Source organism: Cryptomeria japonica, unplaced genomic scaffold (genome assembly GCF_030272615.1).
Source record: "Cryptomeria japonica unplaced genomic scaffold, Sugi_1.0 HiC_scaffold_532, whole genome shotgun sequence".
Taxonomy (NCBI): Eukaryota; Viridiplantae; Streptophyta; class Pinopsida; order Cupressales; family Cupressaceae; genus Cryptomeria; species Cryptomeria japonica.
The window spans coordinates 1-13,463 of NW_026729345.1; the positions used below are offsets into that span (position 1 = coordinate 1).

A 13,463-nucleotide genomic window follows, 5' to 3' on the forward strand; every position below is an offset into this window, starting at 1 on the left:
CATGGTGCCCACCAGGCCGCGCAACCCAGCCAAGGTGTGCGCACCAAGGTGCACGCGAGGTGCGCACCCGGGGCAAACCGGGGTCCGACTTCGTGCACGCCGCACCTTGGAGCACACATCGGGGCGCTCCCGGGTTCGCACCGGCGTTGCGCACCGTGGTGGGCACCTCGGAGCACACCAAGGTGGGCAGCGAGGTGCGCACCTTTGATGCGATGCCTTCACTAATTTCCATAAAAGGCAAAAAAAAAACGAGATTTTAAAATTTCCGTTTTGAAAGATAGTGAGAAAAAGGGAATGCTGGTGCCATCTTGAGCCCGCCCTGGTGCGCAGCCCAGCCAAGGTTTGCGCACCAAGGTGCCCACCCTGGCGAAGGTGCGCGCCCGGGCAATTAACCCAACTTCCAACTTCGCGCGCGCCAGGGTGGGAGCGCACCCAACAACCGGGCCTGGGAAGAGCCAATGCGAGAAACCCCACCAAACTCTCTGACAAAAAAAGAGGGGGCGCTCCAGTAACCCCGCTTCGGAGCGCACCCTGGGCAAACCCAGCCAAGGTGCCCACCCCGGCCAAGGTGCAGGCGAGGTGCGCACCCGGGGCAAACCGGGCTCCGACAACGTGCACGCCGCACCTTGGAGCACACTTCGTAGCGCTCCCGGGTGCGCACCTCAGAGCACACCAAGGTGGGCAGCGAGGTGCGCACCTTTGATGCGCTGCCTTCACTAATTTCCAGAAAAGGCAAAAAAAAAAGGAGATTTTAAAATTTCCGTTTTGAAAGATAGTGAAAAAAACGGAACGCGCGTGCCATCTTGAGCCCGCCCTGGTGCGCAGCCCAGGTAAGGTGCCACCCTGGCAAAGGTGCGCACCCGGGCAATTAACCCTACTTCCGACTTCGTGCGCGCCAGGGTGGCAACCGGGCCTCGGAAGAGCCAATGCGAGAAACCCCACCAAACGCTCCGACAAAAAAAGAGGCGGCGCTCCAATAACCCCGCTTCGGAGCGCAGCCGGGGCAAACCAAGCCAAGGTGCCCACCCCGACGAAGGTGCACGCGAGGTGCGCACCCGGGGCAAACCGGGCTCCGACAACGTGCACGCAGCACCTTGGAGCACACTTCGAAGCACTCCCGGGTGCCCACCGGCGTTGCGCACCGTGGTGGGCAGCGAGGTGCGCACCTTTGATGCGCTGCCTTCACTAATTTCCAGAAAAAGGCAAAAAAAAATGAGATTTTAAAATTTCCGTTTTGAAAGATAGTGAAAAAAAAGGAACGCGGGTGCCATCTTGAGCCCGCCCTGGTGCGCAGCCCAGGCAAGGCATGCGCACCAAGGTGCCCACCCGAGGTGCACACCCGGGGCAAACCGGGCTCCGACTTCGTGCAGGCCGCACCTTGGAGCACACTTCGGAGCGCTCCTTGGTGCGCACCATGGTGCCCACCAGGGCGCACCCGAGGCAAACCGGGCTCCGACTTCGTGCACGCCGCACCTTGGAGCACACATCGGAGCGCTCCCAGGTTCGCACCAGCGTTGCGCACCTTTGATGCGCTGCCTTCACTAATTTCCAGAAAAGGCAAAAAAAAACGATATTTTAAAATTTCCGTTCTGAAAGATAGTGAAAAAAACGGAACGCGGGTGCCATCTTGAGCCCTTCCTGATGCGCAGCCCAGGCAAGTTGTGCGCACCAAGGTGCCCACCCTGGCGGAGGTGCGCGCCCGGGGCAAACCGGGCTCCGACTTCGTGCACTGCATGGTGCCCACCAAGGCGCGCAACCCAGCCAAGGTGCCCACCGCAGCGAAGGTGCACGCGAGGTGCGCACCCGAGGTGCACACCCGGGGCAAACCGGGCTCCGACTTCGTGCACGCCGCACCTTGGAGCACACTTCAGAGCGCTCCTTGGTACGCACCAGGGCGCGCAACCCAGCCAAGGTGCTCACCCCGGCGAAGGTGCACGCGAGGTGCGCACCCGGGGCAAACCGGGCTCGGACTTCGTGCACGCCGCACCTTGGAGCACACATCGGAGCGCTCCCGGGTTCGCACCAGCATTGCGCACCTTTGATGCGCTGCCTTCACTAATTTCCAGAAAAGGCAAAAAAAAGAAAAAAATGAGATTTTAAAATTTCCGTTTTGAAAGATAGTGAAAAAAACGGAACGCGGGTGCCATCTTGAGCCCGCCCTGGTGTGCAGCCCAGGCAAGTTGTGCGCACCAAGGCACCCACCCTGGCCAAGGTGGGTCACGGGGTGGGTCCTAGGGTGGGTAACGGGGTGGGTACTAAGGTGCGTGCCAAGGTGGGTCATAGGGTGGGTGCCAAGGTGGGCACCAGGGTGGGTGTGCACCAACCCTAGCCAGGGTAGGTCACGGGGTGGTTGTCGGGGTGGGCGTCAAGGAGCCAAGGTGGGTGGCAAGTAGCCAAGTTGCGTGCCAAGGTGGGTGTCGGGGTGGGTGCCAAGGATCCAAGGTGGGTGCCAAGGAACCAAGGTGGGTGTCTGGGTGGGTGCCGAGGTGGGAGCCAGGGTGGGTCCCAAGGTGAGTGCAAAGGTGGGTGCCAGGGTCAAGGTGAGTGCCAATGTGGGTTCCAAGGTGCCAGGGTCAGGGTGAGTGCCAATGTGGGTTCAAAGGTGCTAAGTTGGGTGCGAGGTTGGGTGCGAGGGTGGGTGGGTGCCAAGGTGTGCTAGGTGGAAGCCCGGGTGGGTCGGCATCCCATGGGTGTCGAGTTGGGTGCCTGATGGGTGCTTCTTGTCAAGTTTTAGTCGTCGGGACTCATTTCGAGCCTTAGAGGTCGTTTCTTGTCCGGTTGCCCTGTCTTCGACCTGGGAACCCAATTTTGGTCCTCGGGTCCCATTTTTTTTTGTCTCGCATCCCACTTTTGGCCTGTGGCCTTTTCGGGGTCGATTCTCGTTTTGGGCATCAGAGCATGTTTCTTCTCCTAAAACCCAATATTTGTTTATTAAGTCTCGGAACACATTTTTGTTCTCGTGGACCCATCATGGGTCTTGGAACGCATTTGTGGTCCTTGGGTCCCATTTTGCATCCCGAAACTTGTGTTTTGGTGCTTGATCCCTATTTTGGGTGCCCACCTTGCACCAAGTGCGCACCCGGGGCAAACCGAGCGCCTTGGTGCACCGGGGCAAGATCGAGCGTGCACCCGAGGCGCCCCGAACATGCACCAAGGTGCACTCGGCCCACATGTGAGCGCAGGTCGTTGCGCCCGAGGTGGTGTGTGGGCACCGCGTTGCAGACGGGACACTGCACGCACACGACGCCCCCTCCAGGTGCACGCACGTAGGCCGGGCCGGGTGCACACCCGACGCCCTAGCAAGGTGCGCGCACCCGGGCAGGGCTCACACTTGGCGAACGGGGCGCACTTCGCGAGGGAGGGTGTGCACCTCGACGGGGGTGGGTGGCCGGGGTGGATTCGCACGTGGGTCGCGGTTTGCTAAGTACACACTGCGACAAGCTCATAACGGGTGCGATCATACCAGCGTTAGTGCACCGGATCCCATCAGAACTCCGCAGTTAAGCGCGCTTGGGCCGGAGTAGTACTGGGATGGGTGACCTCCCGGGAAGTCCCGGTGTTGCACCCTTTTTTAGTTTTTCGCCGGGCGTCGCAATGCTATTTGAATAAACCTTTTGCCCGTTTGCGTTCTCGTCGGGGCCGGGCCGGGCCGGGGTGCGCTGCCCGCACTACCGCGCGCGCGGGGGGCGACACCGAGCGCGCACCCGAGGCGCCCCGAGCACACAGGCCACGGTGCAACCCGGGCGTTGTGCGCGCACCCCGGTGCGCCCGAGGTGCTGCGCGCGCACCCAGGTGAAATCGGTGTGCACCTCGGCCAGTGCGCGCTCGGTCGAGTCGCGCACGTTGGCCAAGGTGCACGGTGATGTTTCTTACTCTAAGGTTCCGCACCAGACGCCCGGGACAGGTGAGCGAAGCTGGGCGGGGCCGGGTGCGCGGCCGGGGCAGGTGCACGCAGCTGGAGAGAGCTTTGGAGCACACTTCGGAGCGCACCAATGATGCGCTCCATTCAAAAGTTTCCTGAAAAGGCAAAAAAAGTTGAGATTATAGAATTTCCCACTTGAGAGATTGTAAAAAAAAAAAATTTAAAATGAAGGAAACGCGGGTGCCAAGGTGTGCGCAGCCCAGCCAAGGTGTGCGCACCAAGGCGCCCACCCTGGCGAAGGTGCACGCAAGGTGCGCACCCGAGGCAAACCGGACAATTAACCCAACTTTCGACTTCGCGCGCACCTTGGAGCGCACTTCGGAGCGCTCCTTGGTGCGCACCAATCTTGGGCACCTCGGAGTGCACCATGGCGCCCACCAAGGTGCGCACCCGGGGCAAACCGAGCTCCGACTTCGTGCGCACCTTGGAGCGCACGAAAGGTGCGCACCATGGCGCCCACCAAGGTGCGCAGCCCAGCCAAGGCGTGCGCATCAAGGTGCGCACCCTGGCGAAGGTGCGCACCCGGGGCAAACCGAGCTCCGACTTCGTGCGCACCTTGGAGCGCACAAAAGGTGCGCAACCCAGCCAAGGTGTGCGCACCCCGGTCAAACCGAGCTCCGAATCGTGCGCACCAGAGGTGCACGCCATCGTGCGCACCTTGGAGCACACTTCGGAGCCCTCCTTGGTGCGCGCCGATGTTGCGCACCTCGGAGCGCACCCGGGGAAAACAATGCAATTAACCCGACTTTCGACTTCGTGGGCACCTCGGAGCGCTCTCGGGTTCGCACCTCGGAGCACACCGAGGTGCGCACCTTTGATGCGCTGCCTTCACCAATTTCCAGAAAAGGCAAGAAAACATTGAGAAGGTGTGCGCACCGAGGTGCCCACCCTGGCGAAGGTGCACGCGAGGTGCGCACCCGGGGCAAACCGGGCTCCGACTTCGTGCACGCCGCACCTTGGAGCACACTTCGGAGCGCTCCTTGGTGCGCACCAGGGCGCGCAACCCAGCCGAGGTGCCCACCCCGGCGAAGGTGCACGCGAGGTGCGCACCCGGGGCAAACCGGGCTCCGACTTCGTGCACGCCATGGTGCCCACCGCGGCGAAGGTGCACGCGAGGTGCGCACCCGGGGCAAACCGGGCTCCGACTTCGTGCACGCCGCACCTTGGAGCACACTTCGGAGCGCTCCTTGGTGCGCACCATGGTGCCCACCAGGGCGCGCAACCCCGCCGAAGGTGCACGCGAGGTGCGCACCCGGGGCAAACCGGGCTCCGACTTCGTGCACGCCGCACCTTGGAGCACACTTCGGAGCGCTCCTTGGTGCGCACCATGGTGCCCACCAGGGCGCGCAACCCCGCCGAAGGTGCACGCGAGGTGCGCACCCGGGGCAAACCGGGCTCCGACTTCGTGCACGCCATGGTGCGCACCGCGGCGAAGGTGCGCACCCGGGGCAAACCGGGCTCCGACTTCGTGCACGCCGCACCTTGGAGCACACTTCGGAGCGCTCCTTGGTGCGCACCAGGGCGCGCAACCCAGCCGAGGTGCCCACCCCGGCGAAGGTGCACGCGAGGTGCGTACCCGGGGCAAACCGGGCTCCGACTTCGTGCACGCCGCACCTTGGAGCACACTTCGGAGCGCTCCTTGGTGCGCACCATGGTGCCCACCAGGCCGCGCAACCCAGCCAAGGTGTGCGCACCAAGGTGCACGCGAGGTGCGCACCCGGGGCAAACCGGGGTCCGACTTCGTGCACGCCGCACCTTGGAGCACACATCGGGGCGCTCCCGGGTTCGCACCGGCGTTGCGCACCGTGGTGGGCACCTCGGAGCACACCAAGGTGGGCAGCGAGGTGCGCACCTTTGATGCGATGCCTTCACTAATTTCCATAAAAGGCAAAAAAAAAACGAGATTTTAAAATTTCCGTTTTGAAAGATAGTGAGAAAAAGGGAATGCTGGTGCCATCTTGAGCCCGCCCTGGTGCGCAGCCCAGCCAAGGTGTGCGCACCAAGGTGCCCACCCTGGCGAAGGTGCGCGCCCGGGCAATTAACCCAACTTCCAACTTCGCGCGCGCCAGGGTGGGAGCGCACCCAACAACCGGGCCTGGGAAGAGCCAATGCGAGAAACCCCACCAAACGCTCTGACAAAAAAAGAGGGGGCGCTCCAGTAACCCCGCTTCGGAGCGCACCCTGGGCAAACCCAGCCAAGGTGCCCACCCCGGCCAAGGTGCAGGCGAGGTGCGCACCCGGGGCAAACCGGGCTCCGACAACGTGCACGCCGCACCTTGGAGCACACTTCGTAGCGCTCCCGGGTGCGCACCTCAGAGCACACCAAGGTGGGCAGCGAGTGTGCGCACCTTTGATGCGCTGCCTTCACTAATTTCCAGAAAAGGCAAAAAAAAAAGGAGATTTTAAAATTTCCGTTTTGAAAGATAGTGAAAAAAACGGAACGCGCGTGCCATCTTGAGCCCGCCCTGGTGCGCAGCCCAGGTAAGGTGCCCACCCTGGCAAAGGTGCGCACCCGGGCAATTAACCCTACTTCCGACTTCGTGCGCGCCAGGGTGGCAACCGGGCCTCGGAAGAGCCAATGCGAGAAACCCCACCAAACGCTCCGACAAAAAAAGAGGCGGCGCTCCAATAACCCCGCTTCGGAGCGCAGCCGGGGCAAACCCAGCCAAGGTGCCCACCCCGACGAAGGTGCACGCGAGGTGCGCACCCGGGGCAAACCGGGCTCCGACAACGTGCACGCAGCACCTTGGAGCACACTTCGAAGCACTCCCGGGTGCCCACCGGCGTTGCGCACCGTGGTGGGCAGCGAGGTGCGCACCTTTGATGCGCTGCCTTCACTAATTTCCAGAAAAAGGCAAAAAAAAATGAGATTTTAAAATTTCCGTTTTGAAAGATAGTGAAAAAAAAGGAACGCGGGTGCCATCTTGAGCCCGCCCTGGTGCGCAGCCCAGGCAAGGCATGCGCACCAAGGTGCCCACCCGAGGTGCACACCCGGGGCAAACCGGGCTCCGACTTCGTGCAGGCCGCACCTTGGAGCACACTTCGGAGCGCTCCTTGGTGCGCACCATGGTGCCCACCAGGGCGCGCAACCCAGCCAAGGTCTGCACACTAAGGTGCCCACCCCGGCGAAGGTGCACGCGAGGTGCGCACCCGGGGCAAACCGGGCTCCGACTTCGTGCACGCCATGGTGCCCACCGCGGCGAAGGTGCACGCGAGGTGCGCACCCGGGGCAAACCGGGCTCCGACTTCGTGCACGCCGCACCTTGGAGCACACTTCGGAGCGCTCCTTGGTGCGCACCATGGTGCCCACCAGGGCGCGCAACCCAGCCAAGGTGTGCGCACCAAGGTGCACGCGAGGTGCGCACCCGGGGCAAACCGGGGTCCGACTTCGTGCACGCCGCACCTTGGAGCACACATCGGAGCGCTCCCAGGTTCGCACCAGCGTTGCGCACCTTTGATGCGCTGCCTTCACTAATTTCCAGAAAAGGCAAAAAAAAACGATATTTTAAAATTTCCGTTCTGAAAGATAGTGAAAAAAACGGAACGCGGGTGCCATCTTGAGCCCTTCCTGGTGCGCAGCCCAGGCAAGTTGTGCGCACCAAGGTGCCCACCCTGGCGGAGGTGCGCGCCCGGGGCAAACCGGGCTCCGACTTCGTGCACTGCATGGTGCCCACCAAGGCGCGCAACCCAGCCAAGGTGCCCACCGCAGCGAAGGTGCACGCGAGGTGCACACCCGGGGCAAACCGGGCTCCGACTTCGTGCACGCCGCACCTTGGAGCACACTTCAGAGCGCTCCTTGGTGCGCACCAGGGCGCGCAACCCAGCCGAGGTGCCCACCCCGGCGAAGGTGCACGCGAGGTGCGCACCCGGGGCAAACCGGGCTCCGACTTCGTGCACGCCATGGTGCCCACCGCGGCGAAGGTGCGCACCCGGGGCAAACCGGGCTCCGACTTCGTGCACGCCGCACCTTGGAGCACACTTCGGAGCGCTCCTTGGTGCGCACCATGGTGCCCACCAGGCCGCGCAACCCAGCCAAGGTGTGCGCACCAAGGTGCACGCGAGGTGCGCACCCGGGGCAAACCGGGGTCCGACTTCGTGCACGCCGCACCTTGGAGCACACATCGGGGCGCTCCCGGGTTCGCACCGGCGTTGCGCACCGTGGTGGGCACCTCGGAGCACACCAAGGTGGGCAGCGAGGTGCGCACCTTTGATGCGATGCCTTCACTAATTTCCATAAAAGGCAAAAAAAAAACGAGATTTTAAAATTTCCGTTTTGAAAGATAGTGAGAAAAAGGGAATGCTGGTGCCATCTTGAGCCCGCCCTGGTGCGCAGCCCAGCCAAGGTTTGCGCACCAAGGTGCCCACCCTGGCGAAGGTGCGCGCCCGGGCAATTAACCCAACTTCCAACTTCGCGCGCGCCAGGGTGGGAGCGCACCCAACAACCGGGCCTGGGAAGAGCCAATGCGAGAAACCCCACCAAACTCTCTGACAAAAAAAGAGGGGGCGCTCCAGTAACCCCGCTTCGGAGCGCACCCTGGGCAAACCCAGCCAAGGTGCCCACCCCGGCCAAGGTGCAGGCGAGGTGCGCACCCGGGGCAAACCGGGCTCCGACAACGTGCACGCCGCACCTTGGAGCACACTTCGTAGCGCTCCCGGGTGCGCACCTCAGAGCACACCAAGGTGGGCAGCGAGGTGCGCACCTTTGATGCGCTGCCTTCACTAATTTCCAGAAAAGGCAAAAAAAAAAGGAGATTTTAAAATTTCCGTTTTGAAAGATAGTGAAAAAAACGGAACGCGCGTGCCATCTTGAGCCCGCCCTGGTGCGCAGCCCAGGTAAGGTGCCACCCTGGCAAAGGTGCGCACCCGGGCAATTAACCCTACTTCCGACTTCGTGCGCGCCAGGGTGGCAACCGGGCCTCGGAAGAGCCAATGCGAGAAACCCCACCAAACGCTCCGACAAAAAAAGAGGCGGCGCTCCAATAACCCCGCTTCGGAGCGCAGCCGGGGCAAACCAAGCCAAGGTGCCCACCCCGACGAAGGTGCACGCGAGGTGCGCACCCGGGGCAAACCGGGCTCCGACAACGTGCACGCAGCACCTTGGAGCACACTTCGAAGCACTCCCGGGTGCCCACCGGCGTTGCGCACCGTGGTGGGCAGCGAGGTGCGCACCTTTGATGCGCTGCCTTCACTAATTTCATGAGATTTTAAAATTTCCGTTTTGAAAGATAGTGAAAAAAAAGGAACGCGGGTGCCATCTTGAGACCGCCCTGGTGCGCAGCCCAGGCAAGGCATGCGCACCAAGGTGCCCACCCGAGGTGCACACCCGGGGCAAACCGGGCTCCGACTTCGTGCAGGCCGCACCTTGGAGCACACTTCGGAGCGCTCCTTGGTGCGCACCATGGTGCCCACCAGGGCGCACCCGAGGCAAACCGGGCTCCGACTTCGTGCACGCCGCACCTTGGAGCACACATCGGAGCGCTCCCAGGTTCGCACCAGCGTTGCGCACCTTTGATGCGCTGCCTTCACTAATTTCCAGAAAAGGCAAAAAAAAACGATATTTTAAAATTTCGTTCTGAAAGATAGTGAAAAAAACGGAACGCGGGTGCCATCTTGAGCCCTTCCTGATGCGCAGCCCAGGCAAGTTGTGCGCACCAAGGTGCCCACCCTGGCGGAGGTGCGCGCCCGGGCAACCGGGCTCCGACTTCGTGCACTGCATGGTGCCCACCAAGGCGCGCAACCCAGCCAAGGTGCCCACCGCAGCGAAGGTGCACGCGAGGTGCGCACCCGAGGTGCACACCCGGGGCAAACCGGGCTCCGACTTCGTGCACGCCGCACCTTGGAGCACACTTCAGAGCGCTCCTTGGTACGCACCAGGGCGCGCAACCCAGCCAAGGTGCTCACCCCGGCGAAGGTGCACGCGAGGGTGCGCACCCGGGGCAAACCGGGGCTCGGACTTCGTGCACGCCGCACCTTGGAGCACACATCGGAGCGCTCCCGGGTTCGCACCAGCATTGCGCACCTTTGATGCGCTGCCTTCACTAATTTCCAGAAAAGGCAAAAAAAAGAAAAAAATGAGATTTTAAAATTTCCGTTTTGAAAGATAGTGAAAAAAACGGAACGCGGGTGCCATCTTGAGCCCGCCCTGGTGTGCAGCCCAGGCAAGTTGTGCGCACCAAGGCACCCACCCTGGCCAAGGTGGGTCACGGGGTGGGTCCTAGGGTGGGTAACGGGTGGGTACTAAGGTGCGTGCCAAGGTGGGTCATAGGGTGGGTGCCAAGGTGGGCACCAGGGTGGGTGTGCACCAACCCTAGCCAGGGTAGGTCACGGGGTGGTTGTCGGGGTGGGCGTCAAGGAGCCAAGGTGGGTGGCAAGTAGCCAAGTTGCGTGCCAAGGTGGGTGTCGGGGTGGGTGCCAAGGATCCAAGGTGGGTGCCAAGGACCAAGGTGGGTGTCTGGGTGGGTGCCGAGGTGGGAGCCAGGGTGGGTCCCAAGGTGAGTGCAAAGGTGGGTGCCAGGGTCAAGGTGAGTGCCAATGTGGGTTCCAAGGTGCCAGGGTCAGGGTGAGTGCCAATGTGGGTTCAAAGGTGCTAAGTTGGGTGCGAGGTTGGGTGCGAGGGTGGGTGGGGTGCCAAGGTGTGCTAGGTGGAAGCCCGGGTGGGTCGGCATCCCTATGGGTGTCGAGTTGGGTGCCTGATGGGTGCTTCTTGTCAAGTTTTAGTCGTCGGGACTCATTTCGAGCCTTAGAGGTCGTTTCTTGTCCGGTTGCCCTGTCTTCGACCTGGAACCCAATTTTGGTCCTCGGGTCCCATTTTTTTTTGTCTCGCATCCCACTTTTGGCCTGTGGCCTTTTCGGGGTCGATTCTCGTTTTGGGCATCAGAGCATGTTTCTTCTCCTAAAACCCAATATTTGTTTATTAAGTCTCGGAACACATTTTTGTTCTCGTGGACCCATCATGGGTCTTGGAACGCATTTGTGGTCCTTGGGTCCATTTTGCATCCCGAAACTTGTGTTTTGGTGCTTGATCCCTATTTTGGGTGCCCACCTTGCACCAAGTGCGCACCCGGGGCAAACCGAGCGCCTTGGTGCACCGGGGCAAGATCGAGCGTGCACCCGAGGCGCCGCCGAACATGCACCAAGGTGCACTCGGCCCACATGTGAGCGCAGGTCGTTGCGCCCGAGGTGGTGTGTGGGCACCGCGTTGCAGACGGGACACTGCACGCACACGACGCCCCCTCCAGGTGCACGCACGTAGGCCGGGCCGGGTGCACACCCGACGCCCTAGCAAGGTGCGCGCACCCGGGCAGGGCTCACACTTGGCGAACGGGGCGCACTTCGCGAGGGAGGGTGTGCACCTCGACGGGGGTGGGTGGCCGGGGTGGATTCGCACGTGGGTCGCGGTTTGCTAAGTACACACTGCGACAAGCTCATAACGGGTGCGATCATACCAGCGTTAGTGCACCGGATCCCATCAGAACTCCGCAGTTAAGCGCGCTTGGGCCGGAAGTAGTACTGGGATGGGTGACCTCCCGGGAAGTCCCGGTGTTGCACCCTTTTTAGTTTTTCGCCGGGCGTCGCAATGCTATTTGAATAAACCTTTTGCCCGTTTGCGTTCTCGTCGGGGCCGGGCCGGGCCGGGGTGCGCTGCCCGCACTACCGCGCGCGCGGGGGCGACACCGAGCGCGCACCCGAGGCGCCCCGAGCACACAGGCCACGGTAGCAACCCGGGCGTTGTGCGCGCACCCCGGTGCGCCCGAGGTGCTGCGCGCGCACCCAGGTGAAATCGGTGTGCAACCTCGGCCAGTGCGCGCTCGGTCGAGTCGCGCACGTTGGCCAAGGTGCACGGTGATGTTTCTTACTCTAAGGTTCCGCACCAGACGCCCGGGACAGGTGAGCGAAGCTGGGCGGGGCCGGGTGCGCGGCCCGGGCAGGTGCACGCAGCTGAGAGAGCTTTGGAGCACACTTCGGAGCGCACCAATGATGCGCTCCATTCAAAAGTTTCCTGAAAAGGCAAAAAAAGTTGAGATTATAGAATTTCCCACTTGAGAGATTGTAAAAAAAAAAAATTTAAAATGAAGGAAACGCGGGTGCCAAGGTTGTGCGCAGCCCAGCCAAGGTGTGCGCACCAAGGCGCCCACCCTGGCGAAGGTGCACGCAAGGTGCGCACCCGAGGCAAACCGGGACAATTAACCCAACTTTCGACTTCGCGCGCACCTTGGAGCGCACTTCGGAGCGCTCCTTGGTGCGCACCAATCTTGGGCACCTCGGAGTGCACCATGGCGCCCACCAAGGTGCGCACCCGGGGCCAAACCGAGCTCCGACTTCGTGCGCACCTTGGAGCGCACGAAAGGTGCGCACCATGGCGCCCACCAAGGTGCGCAGCCCAGCCAAGGCGGTGCGCATCAAGGTGCGCACCCTGGCGAAGGTGCGCACCCGGGGCAAACCGAGCTCCGACTTCGTGCGCACCTTGGAGCGCACAAAAGGTGCGCAACCCAGCCAAGGTGTGCGCACCCCGGTCAAACCGAGCTCCGAATCGTGCGCACCAGAGGTGCACGCCATCGTGCGCACCTTGGAGCACACTTCGGAGCCCTCCTTGGTGCGCGCCGATGTTGCGCACCTCGGAGCGCACCCGGGGAAAACAATGCAATTAACCCGACTTTCGACTTCGTGGGCACCTCGGAGCGCTCTCGGGTTCGCACCTCGGAGCACACCGAGGTGCGCACCTTTGATGCGCTGCCTTCACCAATTTCCAGAAAAGGCAAGAAAACATTGAGAAGGTGTGCGCACCGAGGTGCCCACCCTGGCGAAGGTGCACGCGAGGTGCGCACCCGGGGCAAACCGGGCTCCGACTTCTGTGCACGCCGCACCTTGGAGCACACTTCGGAGCGCTCCTTGGTGCGCACCAGGGCGCGCAACCCAGCCGAGGTGCCCACCCCGGCGAAGGGGCACGCGAGGTGCGCACCCGGGGCAAACCGGGCTCCGACTTCGTGCACGCCATGGTGCCCACCGCGGCGAAGGTGCACGCGAGGTGCGCACCCGGGGCAAACCGGGCTCCGACTTCGTGCACGCCGCACCTTGGAGCACACTTCGGAGCGCTCCTTGGTGCGCACCATGGTGCCCACCAGGGCGCGCAACCCCGCCGAAGGTGCACGCGAGGTGCGCACCCGGGGCAAACCGGGCTCCGACTTCGTGCACGCCGCACCTTGGAGCACACTTCGGAGCGCTCCTTGGTGCGCACCATGGTGCCCACCAGGGCGCGCAACCCCGCCGAAGGTGCACGCGAGGTGCGCACCCGGGGCAAACCGGGCTCCGACTTCGTGCACGCCATGGTGCGCACCGCGGCGAAGGTGCGCACCCGGGGCAAACCGGGCTCCGACTTCGTGCACGCCGCACCTTGGAGCACACTTCGGAGCGCTCCTTGGTGCGCACCAGGGCGCGCAACCCAGCCGAGGTGCCCACCCCGGCGAAGGTGCACGCGAGGTGCGTACCCGGGGCAAACCGGGCTCCGACTTCGTGCACAGCCGCACCTTGGAGCACACTTCGG

At 62.8% G+C, this 13,463-nt stretch overlaps 2 non-coding genes across 2 annotated transcripts; both read left to right on the top strand.

Annotated features, from left to right (window-relative positions):
- The first annotated feature begins 3,449 nt into the window (after nt 1–3,449).
- On the top strand, nt 3,450–3,568 carry LOC131872183 (5S ribosomal RNA). Its single transcript, XR_009370360.1, has one exon. It is a non-coding gene; the product is annotated as a 5S ribosomal RNA (ribosomal RNA).
- A 7,785-nt stretch (nt 3,569–11,353) lies between these two features.
- On the top strand, nt 11,354–11,473 carry LOC131872185 (5S ribosomal RNA). The gene has a single exon (XR_009370362.1). It is a non-coding gene; the product is annotated as a 5S ribosomal RNA (ribosomal RNA).
- The last annotated feature ends 1,990 nt before the right edge of the window (nt 11,474–13,463 follow it).